Here is an 18,273-nt window from a genome sequence, read left to right on the forward strand (position 1 = left end):
CCCCGGACCCATCTTGCTCCGGAAGCATGTGCGGGTGCACAAGTCCGACCCGTTGGTGGAACAAGTCCAGTTACTCCACGCTAACCCGCAGTATGCGTACGTGGAGTACCCCGACGGTCGGCAGGACACGGTCTCCCTACAGGACCTGGCACCCGCCGGCATGCGGCCCTCCCCCCCTTCACCACAGACCCCCCCCCCTGTTCTTTTTCCCCCCAGCGCCCCACCCAGGCCACCCCTCCCCCATCCATGGCGTCTCCACCACCAGCCCGGGTTACGGAGACAGTTCAAGGACCATCGCTCCCGGAGTCCAGGACATCAGCGGAACCACCACCATCGGCTGAACCAACTTCACCAACTCCACTGCAGCGGTCTGCCAGGACGTCATGGGCAACAAAAAGGCTGATCGAGTCCAATTAACTTTCAACAACACCATGGACCTTGTATGGACAGTATGTACTGTTGTTAAACGTCTGGGCCAGTGGGAAGCCAAGGATACATTTTTTTTCCATCTCTCATTACTACTCATACCACCAGTTCTCCCCCCCCCCCCCCAGCTCTCGTTGACATCCTCCCCCCCCCCCCTTCCTGGTTTCTTTCTCCGCAAGGGGTGAATGTGGTGGTATGATTAGCATAGCTGCCTGCCATTGGTGCAGAACACCGGCTTACCATTGGCCCTGGTTGGTCATGTGCCTCTCGACTGATTGGTTGAGACCAGTCTTGTGACGGCTCCCCAATTGGTCGAGAGGCTGAGTTAACCCCGCCTCCCGGCGGTAGTCCTTATACTGTAATCGACCGCAGGGCTAACATCTAGCTGATTAAAGCCATGCTTTTGTACAGCAACTCGTCTCACGTTCAATTGATGGTACATCACTCAGCAAGCATCAGGCAACCACTATTTGTCAATATAGACCTTCAGGATCACAGACCTGCATCCAATTCTACTTGCACATTGATGTCGAGTTTTTTGGTGTCCCTGGAAGAGGACTGTGCGTGTTATTGTTTCATGAGAAAATCGCTGTGCAGTCGGCAAACGCACAATCTTGGGGGATTGCCAATCTTTATCCAATGGCATGGCAATCCATTTCAACTGGCGGACGTCAGTCACACTGCAACCGTCACAATGATCACTGTCATTGATGTGTACCTGTCCCTCATTCATCCACCTGCTCCATCATTGAGGAGTTGAAGCACATGTTTTAATCGAGGTTTGTCCGTCTAGATCCATCCATATCAGTGCAGCAGACATACCTCAAGCAGGTTTGAGCTGATATAGCATTGGTGGAAAGACAGACTGAGCAGAGCCACGAGCAGTACGCCTCCCTGGGCTGCAATGAGAAATACCAATGGGAAAGTACTGCTTGGAACAGCCAGAATTTTTCGATTGTTCCTGCCCGAAGGACTGAGAACCCGCCATGAGTTTCCCAGCGGTGGTGGGGGAAGGGTGCGGTCTTCAATGGGAAACCCCGTTGCCAATGGCGGGCCATGTCCTTCGCCTGAAACACAAGGCGAGGGGGCAGATGGAAAATCCTGGAGGTCGATTCCCTATCTCATCAGTACGAGATGTCGGACAAACAGTTTGACCGCTCAGGATCTGTGGAGGTGAAGATGGAGATGGTAGTGAGGTGGAGCTGGGTGTTGTCGTCAGTCAAAACTGATGTTATATTTTCAGAAATAAGAACAGAAAATGCTGGAAAAACTCAGCAGGTTTGGCAGTATCTGTGGAGAGAGAAACAGAGTTAATGCTTTGAGTCTAAAGGGTAATGCAGACTCAACATTGACTTGAAACGATACCTGTGTTTCTCTCTCCACCAATACTGCTGGACTTGCCGAGTTTATCCAGCATTTTCTGTTTTTATTTCAGAATTTCAGCATCTGCAGCACTTTGCTTCTATTTTTTCAGAGGTTGTTGTTAAGGACAAGCATGTAGATGAGAAATAGGAGGCGGCCCAGGATGGGCCTTCAGGGGTCATCCAAGGTGCAGAAGGGGGGAGAGAAGACATTGCAGAGGATTCTCAGGCTCCAACACAATGATGAGAATGGAACCAGGTGAGTGCTGTCCCACCCAGTTTAAAATCAGAGAAAGAAGAAACTGATTCTTGGCTTGGATTTTGTCCAAATCTAAATCCCATTTCGCATTGTTGAGTAGTTAACAAGTTCAGATCAAATGATCTCATCTCGTGGAATGTTTTTGCACTTGGTTGCATTGCTAAATTTGCAATTTTACCTGCAAAAACAATTTAAGGTGTTAATGCCATGATTAATATTAATGATTCATTACCACTAATTAATCACAAGTATAATGTGCTAATACAGAATGTGTAAAGCAGCAATTAATGAAGAGCGGAACTGATGAATGAAAATTTTGCAATGGTATGCAAACTCCACACCGTCACCCGAGGCTAGAATTGAACTTGGGTCCCAGGCGCTGTGAGGCAGCAAGCAGTGCTAACCAATGTGCCACCACGCAGCCCAACAATTTTTTTCCCCTTCTAACTGATTCCTTCGATGAAATCGAAACCTCTCTGCAATAATCAGCAGCTTTGCTGAATAATGATCTTCTAATATTTTAACAAATTCTCAATATGTCTTATCTCCGGGGAATTTTGGCCGAACTAGGCTTCTTAGAATATCCAAAAGTTTTGCTTCTGATTGTGCTTAGGGACCTTAATCTCTTCCAGTATTTCATTAGCTAGAATATTATAATGGAATCTCTCTGAATATGATTTCCAGTTCTCTGAAACTTCAACATAGAGCCCATTGTGCCAGAGTTTCCTGCCAATTTTTCACAGTGTCGGAACGTTCTCCCCTTTTGTTTAATTCAGTAGTCTGGTTCATTCAAGATGTTTTGCCAAAGTGCAACAGCTTTAACTTGCAACAACTCAAACTTTCACGCAAATTGTGATAATCTTTTGTTCTATGTCCTGCTCTACCTCTGTATCTTACTATACTGCACGTGGTGAGCCCCGCAGCCTGTCTCCTCGGATTGCTGGTTTATAATTGAGACGGGCCCTTCCTTTGAATTTTTGCCCTGAAAACTTAATGGTTTAAATGCCAGCAATTTCTGACCTTATGTTAATCTGCTGATCAAGTGATCTGTTCACGTTTCGCTACTCCAATAGTTTTATTTCTTTTGAAAACGTTTTTTCCTTTCTTCTATCCGTTCCTCATCGCACGTTTTCTTTTTGTGAACTGTTGTATCTTTAGACTAAGCATACAAAAGAAACTGGATTGCAGATCCACGTGGGTTTGATGCAAGATTAACAGAGGTTTATTGAATAGGTCTTCACTGTACACGGTTTGGTACTAGACTCCTCATGTTAAATTGCCTCTTAATTGGAAACATTTTAAAAAGCTTTAGTTTAGCTCGGGCTCCCTGATGCCGCACTCGGTCAAATGCTGCCTTGATGTCAAGGTCAGTCACTCTCAACTCACCTTTTGAGTTCAACTCTTTCATCCATGTTTGAACCAAGACTGTAATGGGGTCAGGAGCTGAGTGACCCTGATGGAACCCAAACTAAATAAATGCCGCTTGATAGCACCATCAACAAGACCTTCTGTCACTTTGCTGATGATCGAGAATGTGCTGATGGGCTGTTAATTGGCCGGGATGGCTTTGTTCTTTCTTTTTTGGACAGGACATTTCCGGGCAAGTTTCCATATTGCCGGGTAGATGCCAGTGTTGCAGCTACACTAGAACAGCTTGGATCGGGCTCAGCACGCTCTGGAGCACAAATCTTCAGTACTATTGCCAGAATATTATCAGGGTCCATAGCCTTTGCAGTATCCAGTGCCTTCAGCCATTTCTTGATATCACGTAGAGTGAATTAAATTCGCTGAAGATTGGCATCTGTGATGCTGGGGATGTCCAATCAAGGCCAAGATGGATCAGCATAGAAAGATAGGAAATGGGAGCAGGAGAAGCTCGTTCAGCCCTTTGAGCCTGCCATTCAATATGATCATTGCTGATCCTCCATGTCCATGCTATACTCCAGGGCTCTCCACATACCCCTTAACACCTTTGGAATCTAAAGAACAAACGGTTGTACCCGGGTCATAACTTAACCAAAATAACCAGCATGTAACTGGGATCAACCGGAACAATCAGGAACCAACCAGGAACTAACCTGAGACTAACCAGAACACATTTCACACTGGTTATGGTTTACTTGGAACAGTTAACCTGAACTGGGTTGGTACTTTTTGCAAGATCAGGGGAGTCAGAGTCAGAGAACATGTATTGAAAGAAAGACATGATGCTATCGATAATTGCAGAAAGTGGCAGGAGGTGGCACAGCAGGTCAGGACGGACAGGGGAGAGGTTCAGGTCAGACGGGGGTGGTGGGGGTGGAGGGTGGGGTTGGATGGCTAGGGCGGTTGGGGGGGATAGGTCCAGGTCTCAGTCCAGTTTTTTAAATTGTCTTCCCACATTTAACATCATGGTGCTGCACTGAACCCCACCAGAAATGGTTTTGAACCCAAGGAACCTCATTGGCTCAATCAGATTTAGGTCCTCATTCATGGCCCTACCCCCAAATCTCAAAATCAGAAGACCCGTCCCTGCTTTATCTTGATTGGCCAGACCTCAGCAAAACTGAAAGCTGACTGGTCATTGTGGGTGGCACTCAGCAGAGGCGGACTGTTTGAAGCTGCAATCTGCAGGAAGCCATCCACATGGAGAGTGTCTGTCTGCTCTGAGAGAGAGAGATCTCACGGATCAATTGTCCTCAAGTTTTGTAGGTATGTATTTCCGAACAGTCAGGAAATGATTTTTATTCACTTTGCATAAAGTTGTGGAGAAATAATGAATTTGAAATTTTGAGACAGTGCTGCTTAATTGTGTTGCTGGAAACTATACATATTTTTCCCTGCTTTTACTCTCCTGTGGGATTCCGGCTGGCCAAATTAATTTGATGTGATTTTCCTCATGTCCCTCAGGCTGTTGCTCCTGACACCCTTAAGTTGTGGAAAGATTGCAAATGCCATGGCAGAAAGCGACATGGCTGATCGAGAGGACAACCTTGTCGCACACGATGGAAGAGGAGACAATCCTGCACCACAGGGTGGAAATACACAAGGTGCAGAACACAATGCTGGAAAATGTGTTGGCAGGGTCAGGTAACTCAATCTCTCAAAGCGGCAATATGATACAATATATAATACGACAACACTAACTGCAATGTGAACCTATTTTAGGTGTGTAATACCTCCCTACCTCACTTACAGGTTTAATTGCAGCGTGGGATCAGGAGCCTGGAGCAGCTGTTTGAGACAGTCCACAGCTAGCGGACAAAATTACAAAGACCCTGGCCACTGGCACCTGGGACACTGAGACGCTCTGACAGAAAATGGTATGCAGCAGAGTATGCCTGACTAATATTACAGAAGTGCAGGTTCTCATGTTGGCAGTTACATCTCAAAGATGAGGGTGCTGGCCAAAATTTAAAATGATTTGCTCTGAATTAATGTTTCCTTTGCCAGGCTATGTGAGCATTATTTGAATGCATGGTAAATACCTGTCTCAGAATGTATCTTAAGTGATTTATGTTGTTCTCCCAGTTGTCGAAATATGCAAATAGATCATGACTTAAAGTGTCAGAATAGGAGTCCCAAAAATCATCGACACTGTTGCTGAAGGAGACAGCAGCAGTGAGGATGATGTCCCTTTCACAGAGCTCAACAGAGGAAAGAGAGCACTCGAGGATGCCAATCCATCTAGAGTATTTGATTTCTTGATTCTAATTTTTACAAATAGTGACCACAGCATCTGATGGTTGTGATTCACATGTTCCTTTTCTCTCTTTTTTAATTCATTTACGGGATGTGTGCGTTGCTGGTTAGGCCAGTATTTGTTGCCCATCCCTAGTTGCCGTTCAGAAGGTGGTGGCGAAGTGCCTTCTGGAACCACTGCAGTCCTTCAGGTGTAAGTACACCCACTGTGCTGTTAGGGAGTGAGTTCCATGATTTGGTCCCAGCAACAGTAAGGAACGGCGATATATTTCCAAGTCGGGTGGTGAGTGACTTGGAGGGGAACCTCCAGGTGGTGGGGTTCCCAGGTATCTGCTGCTCTTGTCCTTCAAGATGGTAGTGGTCGTGGGTTTGAAAGGTGCTGACTAAGGAACCCTGGTGAGTTACTGCAGTACATCTTGTCGATAGTACACAAGGCTGCCACTGTTTGTCGGTGGTTTGAATGTTTGTGGAAGGAGGAGCAATCAAGCGGGCTGCTTTGTCCTGGATGGTGTCAAGCTTCTTGAGTGTTGTTGGAGCTGCACTCATCCAGGCAAGTGGAGAGTATTCCGTTACACTCCTAACTTGTGCCTTGTAGATGGTTGACAGGCTTTGGGAGGGTCAGGAGATGAGTTACCCGCCATAGGATTCCTAGCCTTTGACCTGCCCTGATAACCACTGTATTAATGTGGTTAGTCCAGTTCAGTTTCTGATCAATGGTAACCCCCAGGATGTTGATTGTGGGGGATTCAGTGATGGTAATGCCATTGAATGTAAAGGGTTGATGGTTAGATCCTCTCTTGTAGGAGATGGTCATCTGACACTTGTGTGGTGCGGATGTAACTTGCTACTTGTCAGCCCAAGTCTGGATATTTTCCTGGTCTTGCTATATTTGGACGCGGACTGCTTCATTATCTGAGGAGTCGCGAATGGGGCTGAACATTGTGCAGTCATCTGCGAATATCCCCACTTCTGACATTAAGACAGATGGAAGGTCATTGATGAAGCAGCTGAAGATGGTTGGGCCTAGGACACTACCCTAAGGAACTCCTGCAGTCATGTCCTGGAGCTGAGATTATTGACCTCCAACCACTACAACCATCTTCCTTTGTGCCAGGTATGACTCCAACAAGTGGAGAGTTTTCCCCCTGATCCCCATTGGCTATAGTTTAGCAAGGCCTCCTTGATGCCATACCCGGTCAAATGCTGCATTGATGTCAAGGGCAGTAACCCACCTCTGGCATTCACCTCTTTTATCCATGTTTGAATCAAAGCTGTAATAAGGTCAAGAGTTCAGTGACCTTGGTGGAACCTAAACTGAGTGTCTGTGAGCAGGTTATTGATGAGTAAGTGCCGCTTGATAGCACTGTTGCTGACTCCAACCATCACTTTGCTGATGATGGAGAGTAGACTGATAGGGCAGTTATTGGCTGGATTCTGGAAGAAAAGATCTGCTTCAATACAGAAGACCCAAGAAGTTCTGTGTAATAACCCACATGGGGCCTATGGAGTGGAAATGATTATGAACTCCCTGTTAGGGGTGGGGATCTCTATTAATCTTTGTACAAAAGGTTGGCCAGTAAGGCACTGACCAGAACAGGAACCCGGTATGGATCTACTGGGTAGTGTATATATCGTGATGTAAATAAAAATATGTTTCTTTATTTTACCGTGTGTGGACTCCCCATGTCCTTGTCAGCACGTTCCCATAATGGAGGGTATAATGAAGACGAAGGCTACAAAGCTGGCCCGAGAGCAGACACTGTAGTGATCGTTACATGGGTATGTACAGAAGGGGCTGATGGGTAATGGAAAGACCACCAGGGGGCAGCACTAGCGTGTATAAAAGCGGGACGCAGGCAGCCCTCTGCCTCTTTGGCTGATTTGACTGTGAAGAAAACAGGGGCAGAAATTTAGTTCAGGGCTGCTAGTGTGGTCAGGCCTAGTTGTAGAGCATAGAAACGTTGTAACTGTTCTACTAGTACAGTTCTTAAAGTAAGAGCTCACGCAGTTATTTAAGTTGTGTTGCTCAATAAACCTTCTGTAAAACTTCTGGACGACGTCGAGCCTTTTTCCAAAGCCTCTACTGTAACTGAGTTGAGTAGCACAGATTACCTGCTCTACAGGTAACCAAACATGGTACCGGAGTGGCTTTAATTGGACAGCACTAGATAGATTAGGTTAGAGACCAGAAAGAACCAAAACAAGCAGCAAAAGTAACGGGCCGGCCGCTCGACTGTGGAAGGCTTTGCAGCATGTTGATTCACTAAGGCGCCGCCGTCGCGTCATTCTCGACGCGCCGCCTTGACGCAAGCATCAGGGCCCGGCGGCCGAGATTTACGGAGCGCCGCTCCTAGCCCCCTGGGGGGGGGGGGGGTTGAATAGGGTGTGAGGGGCAGCCTCCGAGGCCGCTGTGAAACTCGGCCGAGTTCACGACGGCCTTCCCGATGCCGCACGGGAGCGGAGAATGCCGCGCGGGAGCGGAGAATTCCGCCCAGACGAAAATTTAAGGGAAACATTAATGCAGCAAAATGATTTAACTTTAAAAACTACCATAGCAAAATGCTTACAGCAAGAGGAGAAAAAAACAACAGTATATAGAACATAGAACATTACAGCGCAGGACAGGCCCTTCGGCCCTCGATGTTGCGCCGACCTGTGAAACCACCCTAAAGCCCATCTACACTATTCCCTTATCATCCATATGTTTATCCAACGACCATTTAAATGCCCTTAATGTTGGCGAGTCCACTACTGTTGCAGGCAGGGCATTCCGCGCCCTTACTACTCTCTGAGTAAAGAACCTACATCTGACAAAAAAACTCATGGAGAAAGTACTCCACGAGGTAGAAGATGTTAAAATGGTGGCCTTTCCTCACAGGCGTTCTTTTCCGGCCGCTGGTGCCCATTACGGCATGTCTGCGCATGCGCGCAGTTAGGAGAAGCGCGATCACGCAAGAAGCTGCATATGCGCAGTATGTAAAGTACCGACCCCAGCCAGAAGAGCGAGTTGCGCATGCGCGATCGCTGCCGAAGCGTGACGTCACAGACGTCATGACGTGCTACCGCTGTGGCACCATCCATTTAAAAGGGAAATATCCTGCACAAGGGAAAAGATGTTTAAAATGCTCCAAGATGAATCATTTTGCCTCCCAGTGTCAGTGTACAGCCAAATATTACTCTCCAATGCAAAAGCATGGAAACTTCAAGGTTCACACAGTAGATGCAATGGACACTCAGACACCCGAAGAAAACTTTTCCGACCACGAAGAGTTCCACTCCTGGGAGAACACATACGGCATTGGAATCATAAACGCCACAGAGGAACCGCACAAGCTGACCACACAGCCTCGAGACGTGCATACCATTGAATCCACAACCGAATGGAGTGCCACAGTGCAAGTGAACAACTCCCCAATTACGTTCAAGCTGGACACGGGAGCATCTGCGAACTTGATGACAGGCAAAGATCTCGCATCATCCCAGGGACACATGAGATGATACCTGCTGAATGCAAGTTAACAGACTACAATGGCAACCAGATCACCTCGAGGGGATCATGCCACCTACAAGTAGTTCATAAGAAAGTCACAAAAGGACTAAGGGCGCAATTCTCCGCACTCACGACGGTGCGGAGAATAGCGGGGGTCGTAAATTTTAACGGCCACGCTAGTCCGATGCCCTCCCGCTATTCTCCCCCCCCCCACGCCCAAGTCCCGACACGAATCGTTGCCGCCGTTTTTTTACGGCCAGCAGCGATTCTCAGCTGGCCGATGGGCCGAATTCCAAGCCCTTTACGGCCGTTTTTACGAACGGCAAACACACCTGGTCTGGCCGTTCGTAAAAAACGGCCGTAAAGTCCCGATCTTGGCAACCATGGCACCGATTGGCACGGCAGTACCACGGCGGGTCCGATTCCCGCGCACTCTTTGTCCTTCCGCCGCCCCGCTGTATCACTTCGCGGGGCGGCTGAGGGGCATCCCGGCCCGCGCATGCGCGGGTTTCGCGCAAATGTGCGATGAAGTCATCCGCGCATGCGCGGGTTGGAGTCTTCCAATCCGCGCATGCGCGGCTGACGTCATGTGACGCGTCAGCCGGTGCAAACTCTGGCAAGCGGGCTTAACGAAATTCGGGGAGGGGAGGCTGGCGTCAAACCCGCCCGGTTTTGACGCCAGCCTTACGATTTCTCCCTGTCTGGGAGAATCGCGCCCTAGGTTTTGAGATTGTGGACGACAAAAGAACGTCACTGTTAAGTGCTCAAGAATTTGCGTCTGATAGAAAGGATTTTCATGAACACGTTTGATTCATCACGACTGGCTGATGCCATCGAGCTGCTTCTCAGTGCATATCCTGACGTCTTTTCTGGCATGGGTACGTTACCCTACAAGTACAAAATCAAGCTCAATGATGATGCAATACCGGTCATTCATGCACAAAGGAGGGTACCAGCTCCGTTGCGGGACAAGCTAAAAGCAGAACTCCAATGCCTCCAATCTCAAGGCATCATATCACAGGTCACACAGGTCACAGACCGACTGACTGGGTCAGCTCGTTGTTGTGTGTCAAGAAGCCGTCCGGTGAACTCAGAATCTTTTTAGATCCCAAACACTTGAACAAAAACATTCGCAGGGAACACTATTCCCAAGCAAGAGGAGATAACGAGCGAAATGGCAAAAGCTCGCATATTCACCAAACTTGATGCCTCACAAGGCTTCTGGCAGATGCAGCTCGATGATTCCAGCCGACTGCTGTGTACCTTCAACACACGTTTGGACGATATCGTTATAATCGTATGCCTTTCGGGATTATTTCTGCATCCAAAATATTTCACAGAATTATGGAGCAGATGACAGAGGGCATTGACGGCGTCCGAGTATATGTTGATGACATCAAAAAATGGTCAACAACAGAGGATGTTAACATGTACTAGATGCTGTGGTATGAAGAGGCAAGAGTTCAGCTCCTTTTCCACCAACACACCTTTAATGGTTCAAACTCACTCTTCACAGAACTCTACAGATCATCACAAGCTCCAGAGTCCACCTGAAGCCCCTTTACATATCAGTCTCAATCATTGAACACTTAACATAAATGAGACAACTAATTGCAATGTCTCTTAACCCTTTACTTAACAGAGGAGGACCTCATTGTTCGGTTAAAACAAGTCTTCCAAAGAATCCACCAATTAGGGCAGAAGCTCAACCAAATCAAGTGCACCTTTGCACGTTCGTCTCTCACCTTCCTGGGTGACACGATATCAGAGCACGGGGTGAAGCCGGACGCTGAGAAAATCGCAGCAATTCAGAGCATGCAGCGGCCACGTGACAAGAAAGCGGTGCCCAGGTTCCTGGGATTCATCAACTTCCTAGGCAAGTTTATATTGAACCTCGCAGCACGGACGACGGCGTTACAACAAGTGATAAGGAAGGACACAGAGTTTGACTGGACGCCACATCACCAAGACGAGTGGGTGGATCTGAAGAACCAATTGATGGCAGCTCCAACGCTGGCATTCTTTGACCCAGCAAAACCCACAAAGATCTCCACCGATGCCAATCAACATGGAATTGGTGCGGTGCTACTTCAACAGAATGACCAGTCGGACTGGGTGTGGTGAATGTAATATATATATATGATAATTCACACTGTCTTTGTAAGCGCAGTAGCACTATCCAACCACTAGGGGGAGTAGCTCTGGGAGTACTCAGGAACTTGTACTGGGCTCCACCCTTGGCTCCGCCCACGACTCCTCCCCCTAGTGCCGCTGTATAAATACCCTTGTCCAGAGTCAGCCTGAGTTCACTAAGAGTTCATCAACGGGTAACAGGCTGGCTCTGAAGTAAGTCGATTAAAGTCTAGATTCATATTGGAAACACGTGTCTGGTGAATTGATGGTTCCATCAATTTAATCGACTTAAGAACAGTAAAGATCGATTATGGAATCGGCCCTCAAGCCTGGATGCCTGGAACTCGACCCGTAGGATGCAGAGGCAAAAGAAATCTTCTCCCACTGGCTGCGGTGCTTCAAGGCAGAAGTGAGCACAGCCGAAACGACAGAGGATCAGAAGCTAAGTCTACTGCACGCGAGGGTGAGCCACAGAATCTCTATGCAACTAAACACGGCCGGTTCATATACTGCAGCGCTAGCAGTTCTCGATAAAATTTATGTAAGGCCTATTAATGAAGTTTACGCTCGCCATGTGTTCACGACTCGCCGCCAGCGGCCTACAGAATCACTCGCCGAATTTCTAAGGGAACTCAATAATTTGTCCAATGACTGTAATTACCAAGCGGTTACCGCGGCTGAACACAGGGAACTTGCGGTGTGCAATGTTTTTCTAGCGGGCCTCAGGTCTAACTATGTGCGCCAGTGACTGCTGGAAAAGGGGGCCCAGGACTTAGAAACGACTGTGGAAGCTGCTACCACGATGGAGGTCTCCTTCCGCAGCCTTAACTCATTCCCCGCGGACCCCACGACCCAATCATGGGCCCCCGACCAGCGACTCCCCCAGGCCTGTGCTACATGGCCGCCCAGCCACCATGCTGCCCCAACCAGCCACTATGCTGCTCCAGCCTGCCATTTCTGCGGCCAGAACCAGCACCCGAGGCAGCACTGCCCGGCCCGCAACGCGACCTGCAGCAGCTGCGGGCGAAAAGGCCATTACGCAAGAGTGTGCCTCGCTATAAGGGCCCCAGCTTCCAACTCCCCAGCGACTCGAAGTAATCGCTCCCCTCACTCGCAGGCCCGCGGGGCCCGAAACGCTGTGGCCTATACCCCGACTCCGCCCCTTCCAGCCACGTGCGATCCATGGGGCCGCCATCTTGGAAAACCTCCACCACGCGGGCGGCCACGTGCGACTCATGGGGGCCACCATCTTGGACGCCATCTTCCTCGCCGCCTGCCACGTGCGATCCACGGGCCCGATCGGCATCTCCGCGCTCGGACAACTCTGCGGAAGAATTCGAATTCGACTATGAACTCAGAGGGCAGTCATCACGGGGCCACTCCAGCACAGCTGATCGAGCCGCCAACTACCCGCAACTCAGCGCGGTCACCCTGGACCAGTCACGACCAAAGAATCTACGAAACTCGATGGCAGAGGTCCATATCAACGGGTACAAAACGCCATGCCTCTTCGACTCCGGGAGCACGGAGAGCTTCATATATCCAGATCTGGTAAGACGCTGTTCGCTCCCCGTTTTCCCCGTGCAGCAAACTATCTCGCTCGCTTCAGGCTCCCATTCGGTCCGGATCCAGGGGCGCACCGCCGCGACACTCACAATCCGAGGCGCTAGCTATTCGAAATTCAAACTCTACGTTTTGCCCGAACTCTGCGCGCCACTCTTATTAGGCCTAGACTTCCAATGTAACCTCAAGAGCCTCACCCTCAGCTTCGGAGGGCCCCTGCCCCCACTCACGATCTGCAGCCTCGCTACGCTGCGAATTCCCCCCCTCCTCTCTTCTCCAATCTCACTAAGGACTGTAAAACCGTAGCCACTCGTAGCAGGCGGTATAGCCTGCAGGATAGGGTATTTGTCAGAGCAGAGGTCCGAGGGCTACTCAGTGAGGGGGTTATAGAGGCCAGCAATAGTTCCTGGAGAGCTCAGGTGGTGGTCATTAAGACCGGGGAAAAATTCCGTATGGTGGTCGACTACAGTCAGACCATAAATAGATTTACGCTCCTCGACGCGTATCCCCTCCCCAGGATTGCAGACATGGTAAACCAGATCGCCCAGTACTGGCTCTTTTCCACGGTGGATCTGAAGTCTGCATACCACCAGCTCCCAATCCGCCCGGAGGACCGCCAATACACGGCATTCGAATCCGATAGCCACCTCTTCCATTTCCTCCGGGTCCCTTTCGGCGTCACTAATGGGGTCTCAGTGTTCCAATGAGCAATGGACCGAATAGTGGACCAGTACGGGCTGCGGGCCACGTTTCCGTGCTTGGACAATGTCACCATCTGCGGCTATGACCAGCAGGACCACGACGCCAACCTCCACGGTTTTCTCCAGACGGCACAGAAACTGAATCTCACGTACAACAAGGAGAAATGCGTTTTCCGCACAACCAGACTAGCCATCCTCGGCTATGTCGTGGAAAATGGAGTCCTGGGCCCAGACCCAGACCGCATGCGCCCTTAGAACTCCCCCTCCCCCATTGCCCCAAGGCCCTCAAACGGTGCTTGGGCTTCCTTTACTACTACGCCCAGTGGGTCCCTCAATATGCGGACAAAGCCCGCCCACTCTTTAGGGCCACACGATTTCCCCTGTCAGCCGAGGCATGCCAGGCCTTCGACGACATCAAGGAGGACATCGCCAAAGCGGTCATGCGGGCGGTGGATGAATCCACTCCATTTCAGGTAGAGAGCGACGCCTCAGAGGTAGCTCTTGCAGCCACGTTAAATCAGGCAGGGAGGCCTATTGCATTTTTCTCCCGTACCCTCTCCGCTTCAGAACTCCGACACTCTTCAGTCGAGAAAGAAGCACAAGCCATTGTGGAGGCTATTCGTCACTGGAGGCACTACCTCGCAGGTAGGAGGTTCATCCTCATCACCGACCAAAGATCGGTTGCCTTCATGTTCGACAACTCGCAAAGGGGCAAAATTAAAAACGACAAAATTCTGAGGTGGAGGATCGAACTCTCCACCTACAATTACGATATCAAATATCGACCCGGGAAGCTCAACGAGCCTCCGGATGCCCTATCCCGCGGGACATGCGCCAGCGCGCAGATCGACCGATTAAAAGTCATCCACAATGACCTGTGCCACCCGGGGGTCACCCGGCTCGTCCACTACATCAGGGCCTGAAACCTGCCTTTCTCCAACGAGGAGGTAAAAGCGGTCACCAGGGACTGCCCGATCTGTGTGGAGTGCAAACCGCACTTCTATAGACCAGACAGGGCCCACCTGGTCAAGGCTTCCAGGCCCTTTGAACGCCTCGTGATTGATTTCAAAGGGCCACTCCCCTCAACTAACAAGAACGTTTACTTTTTAAATGTCGTAGACGAGTTCTCCTGTTTCCCATTCGCTATCCTGTGCCCCGACATGACCTCCCACACAGTCATTAGGGCCCTGCATAGCATCTTCACCCTGTTTGGTTTCCCCAGCTATGTACACAGCGACCGGGATTCGTCCTTCATGAGCAACGAGCTGCGTCAGTACCTGCTCGACAAGGGCATTGCCTCGAGCAGGACTACCAGCTACAACCCCAGGGGGAACGGGCAGGTGGAAAAGGAGAACGCGACGGTCTGGAAGACCGTCCTACTGAGCCTCCGGTCTAGAAAGCTCCAAGTCTCCCAGTGGCAGGAAGTCCTCCCAGACGCGCTCCACGCTATTTGGTCCCTTTTGTGCACGGCGACCAACCAGACCCCTCACGAGAGGCTCTTCATTTTTTCCAGGGGCACTACCACGGGGGTCTCACTTCCGGCATGGCTGAGGATACCGGGCCCCCTACTTCTGAGGAAACACGTCAGGGTGCACAAAACCGACCCCCTTGTTGAAAAGGTGCGCCTGCTCCACTCCAACTCCCAGTCCGCATTCGTCGAGTTCCCTGACGGCCGTCAGGACACGGTATCCCTCCGGGATCTGGCACCCGCCGGATCCAGCGCCCCCTCTACCCCCACAGAAGGACCTCTCACCCGACACCTTATGCTGCCGCCCCCGTGCGCTTCCGAGCCCACGAGCTCGCTCCACCAGTTCCGCGCACCTGCGCCGGCCAGCCCCCAGCGCCCCCAGTCCCCGGTCGAACCAGGAGAGTATGAAGCCCGGATACAACCCTCCCAGCACACAACACCCATCCAGCCACCGCAAGAGGCTGCAACCCCGGTGCTCTGCAGATCACAGCGGACAATTCGACCACCGGACAGACTGACGTTGTAGGCCACCACCCCCGCCGGACTTGATTTTTTTTGCAGGGGGTGAATGTGGTGAATGTAATATATATATATGATAATTCACACTGTCTTTGTAAGCGCAGTAGCGCTATCCTACCACTAGGGGGAGTAGCTCTGGGAGTACTCAGGAACTTGTACTGGGCTCCACCCTTGGCTCCGCCCACGACTCCTCCCCCTAGTGCCGCTGTATAAATACCCTTGTCCAGAGTCAGCCTGAGTTCACTAAGAGTTCATCAACGGGTAACAAGCTGGCTCTGAAGTAAGTCGATTAAAGCCTAGATTCATATCGGAAACACGTGTCTGGTGAATTGATGGTTCCATCACTGGGTCCCAGTGGCTTACGCTTCTCGAGTGATGACTGCCACGGAGTGCAGGTATGTACAGATGGAGAAGGAGTGCCTGGGATTGATCACGGGTATAACAAAATTCCACCACTATGTGTACGGTCTTCCCACATTTCTCGTGGAGACTGATCATAGGCCACTGGTCAACATCATCAACAAAGATCTCAATGACATGATGCCGCGCCTACAATGCATGATGATGAAGTTGCGGAGGTACGACTTCATGCTGGTCTACACTCCTGGGAAGGACCGAATAATAGCTGACATCTTATCCCGAGCCATTGACGCTGACAGTCTGCCTCTGGCTTCCATTAATGATGTAGAAGCTCATGCACAGTGGTGCAGGGAGACACTCCCGGCAACGGACAAGAGGTTGCAGCAAATTCGTCAGGCGACACGAGAAGATGCGACCCTGCTCCAGGTCATGCATAATCTTCAGCATGGCTGGCCAAGAGGGCAGGGCCCACAGTATCAAAATGTCCGAACTGAACTGTCTGTGGTGGATGGCATCATACTGCAAAATTACAGAATCACATTCCACTGGTGCTCCGGGTGGACATGCCCCGCAGGATTCATGAGGGGCATCTTGGTGTTGAGAGGTGCAAAAGAGCGAGGCAATCCGTGTATTGGCCTGGGATAAACAAGGACATAACGAATATGGTGCTCACATGTGACACGTGCCAAAAACATCGACCGGCACAATGCAAGGAGCCACTCCAGCAGCATGAGATGGCTACGTCACCATGGGACAAAGTTGGCAGTGGCTTGTTTCATTCCATGGGTCGACACTATGTTCTTCTTATCGATTATCACTCTAACTTTCCGGAAGTACTGAAACTACCGGATCTCACATCGGCGTCAGTTATCAAAGCCTGCAAGGAAATCTTCTCGAGGCATAACATCCCACAGACGGTCATGTCCGACAATGGTCCTTCAAGCACGTGACGTCGAGTCCACACTTTCCTCAATCGAATGGCAGGGTGGAGAAAGGTGTCCACATTATTAAGCAACTGATCAGCAAGGCCGCTGACTCGAGGTCCGACATACACTTGGCCCTATTGTCATACCGTTCATCGCCTTTGAGCTCAGGGCTGTCACCGGGTCTAATGCTCTTCAATCGAGATGTGAGGACAACGCTACCGGCGTTACACTTCGCCAATCCAGATTACTTGCCAGTCCTGGACAAGATGCGTCACAGACAAAAGCAGGACTATGACTGGCATGCAGAAGTGCTGCATCCGTTAGCGATCGATGACACGGTTAGATTACGACACCCTGATGGAGGTTGGTCTAATATGAAATGAAAATTGCTTATTGTCACAAGTAGGCTTCAAATGAAGTTACTGTGAAAATCCTAGTCACCACATTCCGGCGCCTGTTCGGGGAGGCTGTTACGGGAATCGAACCGTGCTGCTGGCCTGCTTGGTCTGCTTTCAAAGCCGGCGATTTAGCCCTGTGCTAAACAGCCCCTGACCATGGCAATGGTGTTCCGCCAAGTATCACCACAATCGTACATTGTAAAGTCTGATTATGGAATACTATTTCTACGCAATCGGAGAGACCTGCTGAAGGTTCCACCTCATCAACCTGTATTTCCGACGTTAGATCTGCAGGATGCTATCATGCAACATCCCGGGACACCAGCAGTTGCTGCCCGAATGGATATAAAAACCTCTGGGTCTCCATGCCCACTCAGGAGGTCTACCCGAATCAAACGTGCACCCAACCGTCTGAACGTGTGAACATGAACTGATACAATCATTGCTCTCTGTTCTGTATTTGTGCATGAAACTAACTGTTTTTTTAGCTACAGCCATAAAACTATGAAAAAAAAGGTGAAAAAGGGGGATGCAGTGATCTTTACATGGGTATGTACAGAAGGGGCTGATGGGTAATGGAAAGACCACCAGGGGGCAGCACTAGCGTGTATAAAAGCGGGACGCAGGCAGCCCTCTTTGGCTGATTTGACTGTGAGGAGTACAGGGGCAGAGATTTAGCTCAGGGCTGCTAGTGTGGTCAAGCCTAGTTGTAGAACATAGAAAAGTTGTAACAATTCTACTAGTACAGTTCTTAAAGTAAGAGCTCGCGCAGTTATTTAAGTTGTGTTGCTCAATAAACCTTCTGTAAAACTTCTGGGCGCCTTTGAGCCTTCTTCCAAAGCCGCTAGTGTCACTGAGTTGAGTAGCACAGGTTCCCTGCCCTACAGGTAACAAAACAGACACCAGCTTCTCAGCTCCAGCAGGTAAAAGGAGCGAGTTCTTCTGGCTCACAGGGTGGGCCTGAACCGTCCACCCTCACAGAACATTT

At 50.0% G+C, this 18,273-nt stretch overlaps 1 long non-coding RNA gene across 1 annotated transcript in view; it reads left to right on the plus strand.

Moving 5' to 3' along the window:
• LOC119973655 overlaps positions 1–18,273 on the plus strand; it is a 158,428-nt gene that overhangs the window by 9,250 nt on the left and 130,905 nt on the right. The window contains exons 2-3 of the long non-coding RNA XR_005462361.1: positions 4,936–5,115; positions 5,224–5,348. This is a non-coding gene — a long non-coding RNA (uncharacterized LOC119973655). The remainder of the gene's footprint in view (positions 1–4,935; positions 5,116–5,223; positions 5,349–18,273) is intronic.

The sequence above is a fragment of the Scyliorhinus canicula genome, chromosome 11, assembly GCF_902713615.1.
Source record: "Scyliorhinus canicula chromosome 11, sScyCan1.1, whole genome shotgun sequence".
Taxonomy (NCBI): Eukaryota; Metazoa; Chordata; class Chondrichthyes; order Carcharhiniformes; family Scyliorhinidae; genus Scyliorhinus; species Scyliorhinus canicula.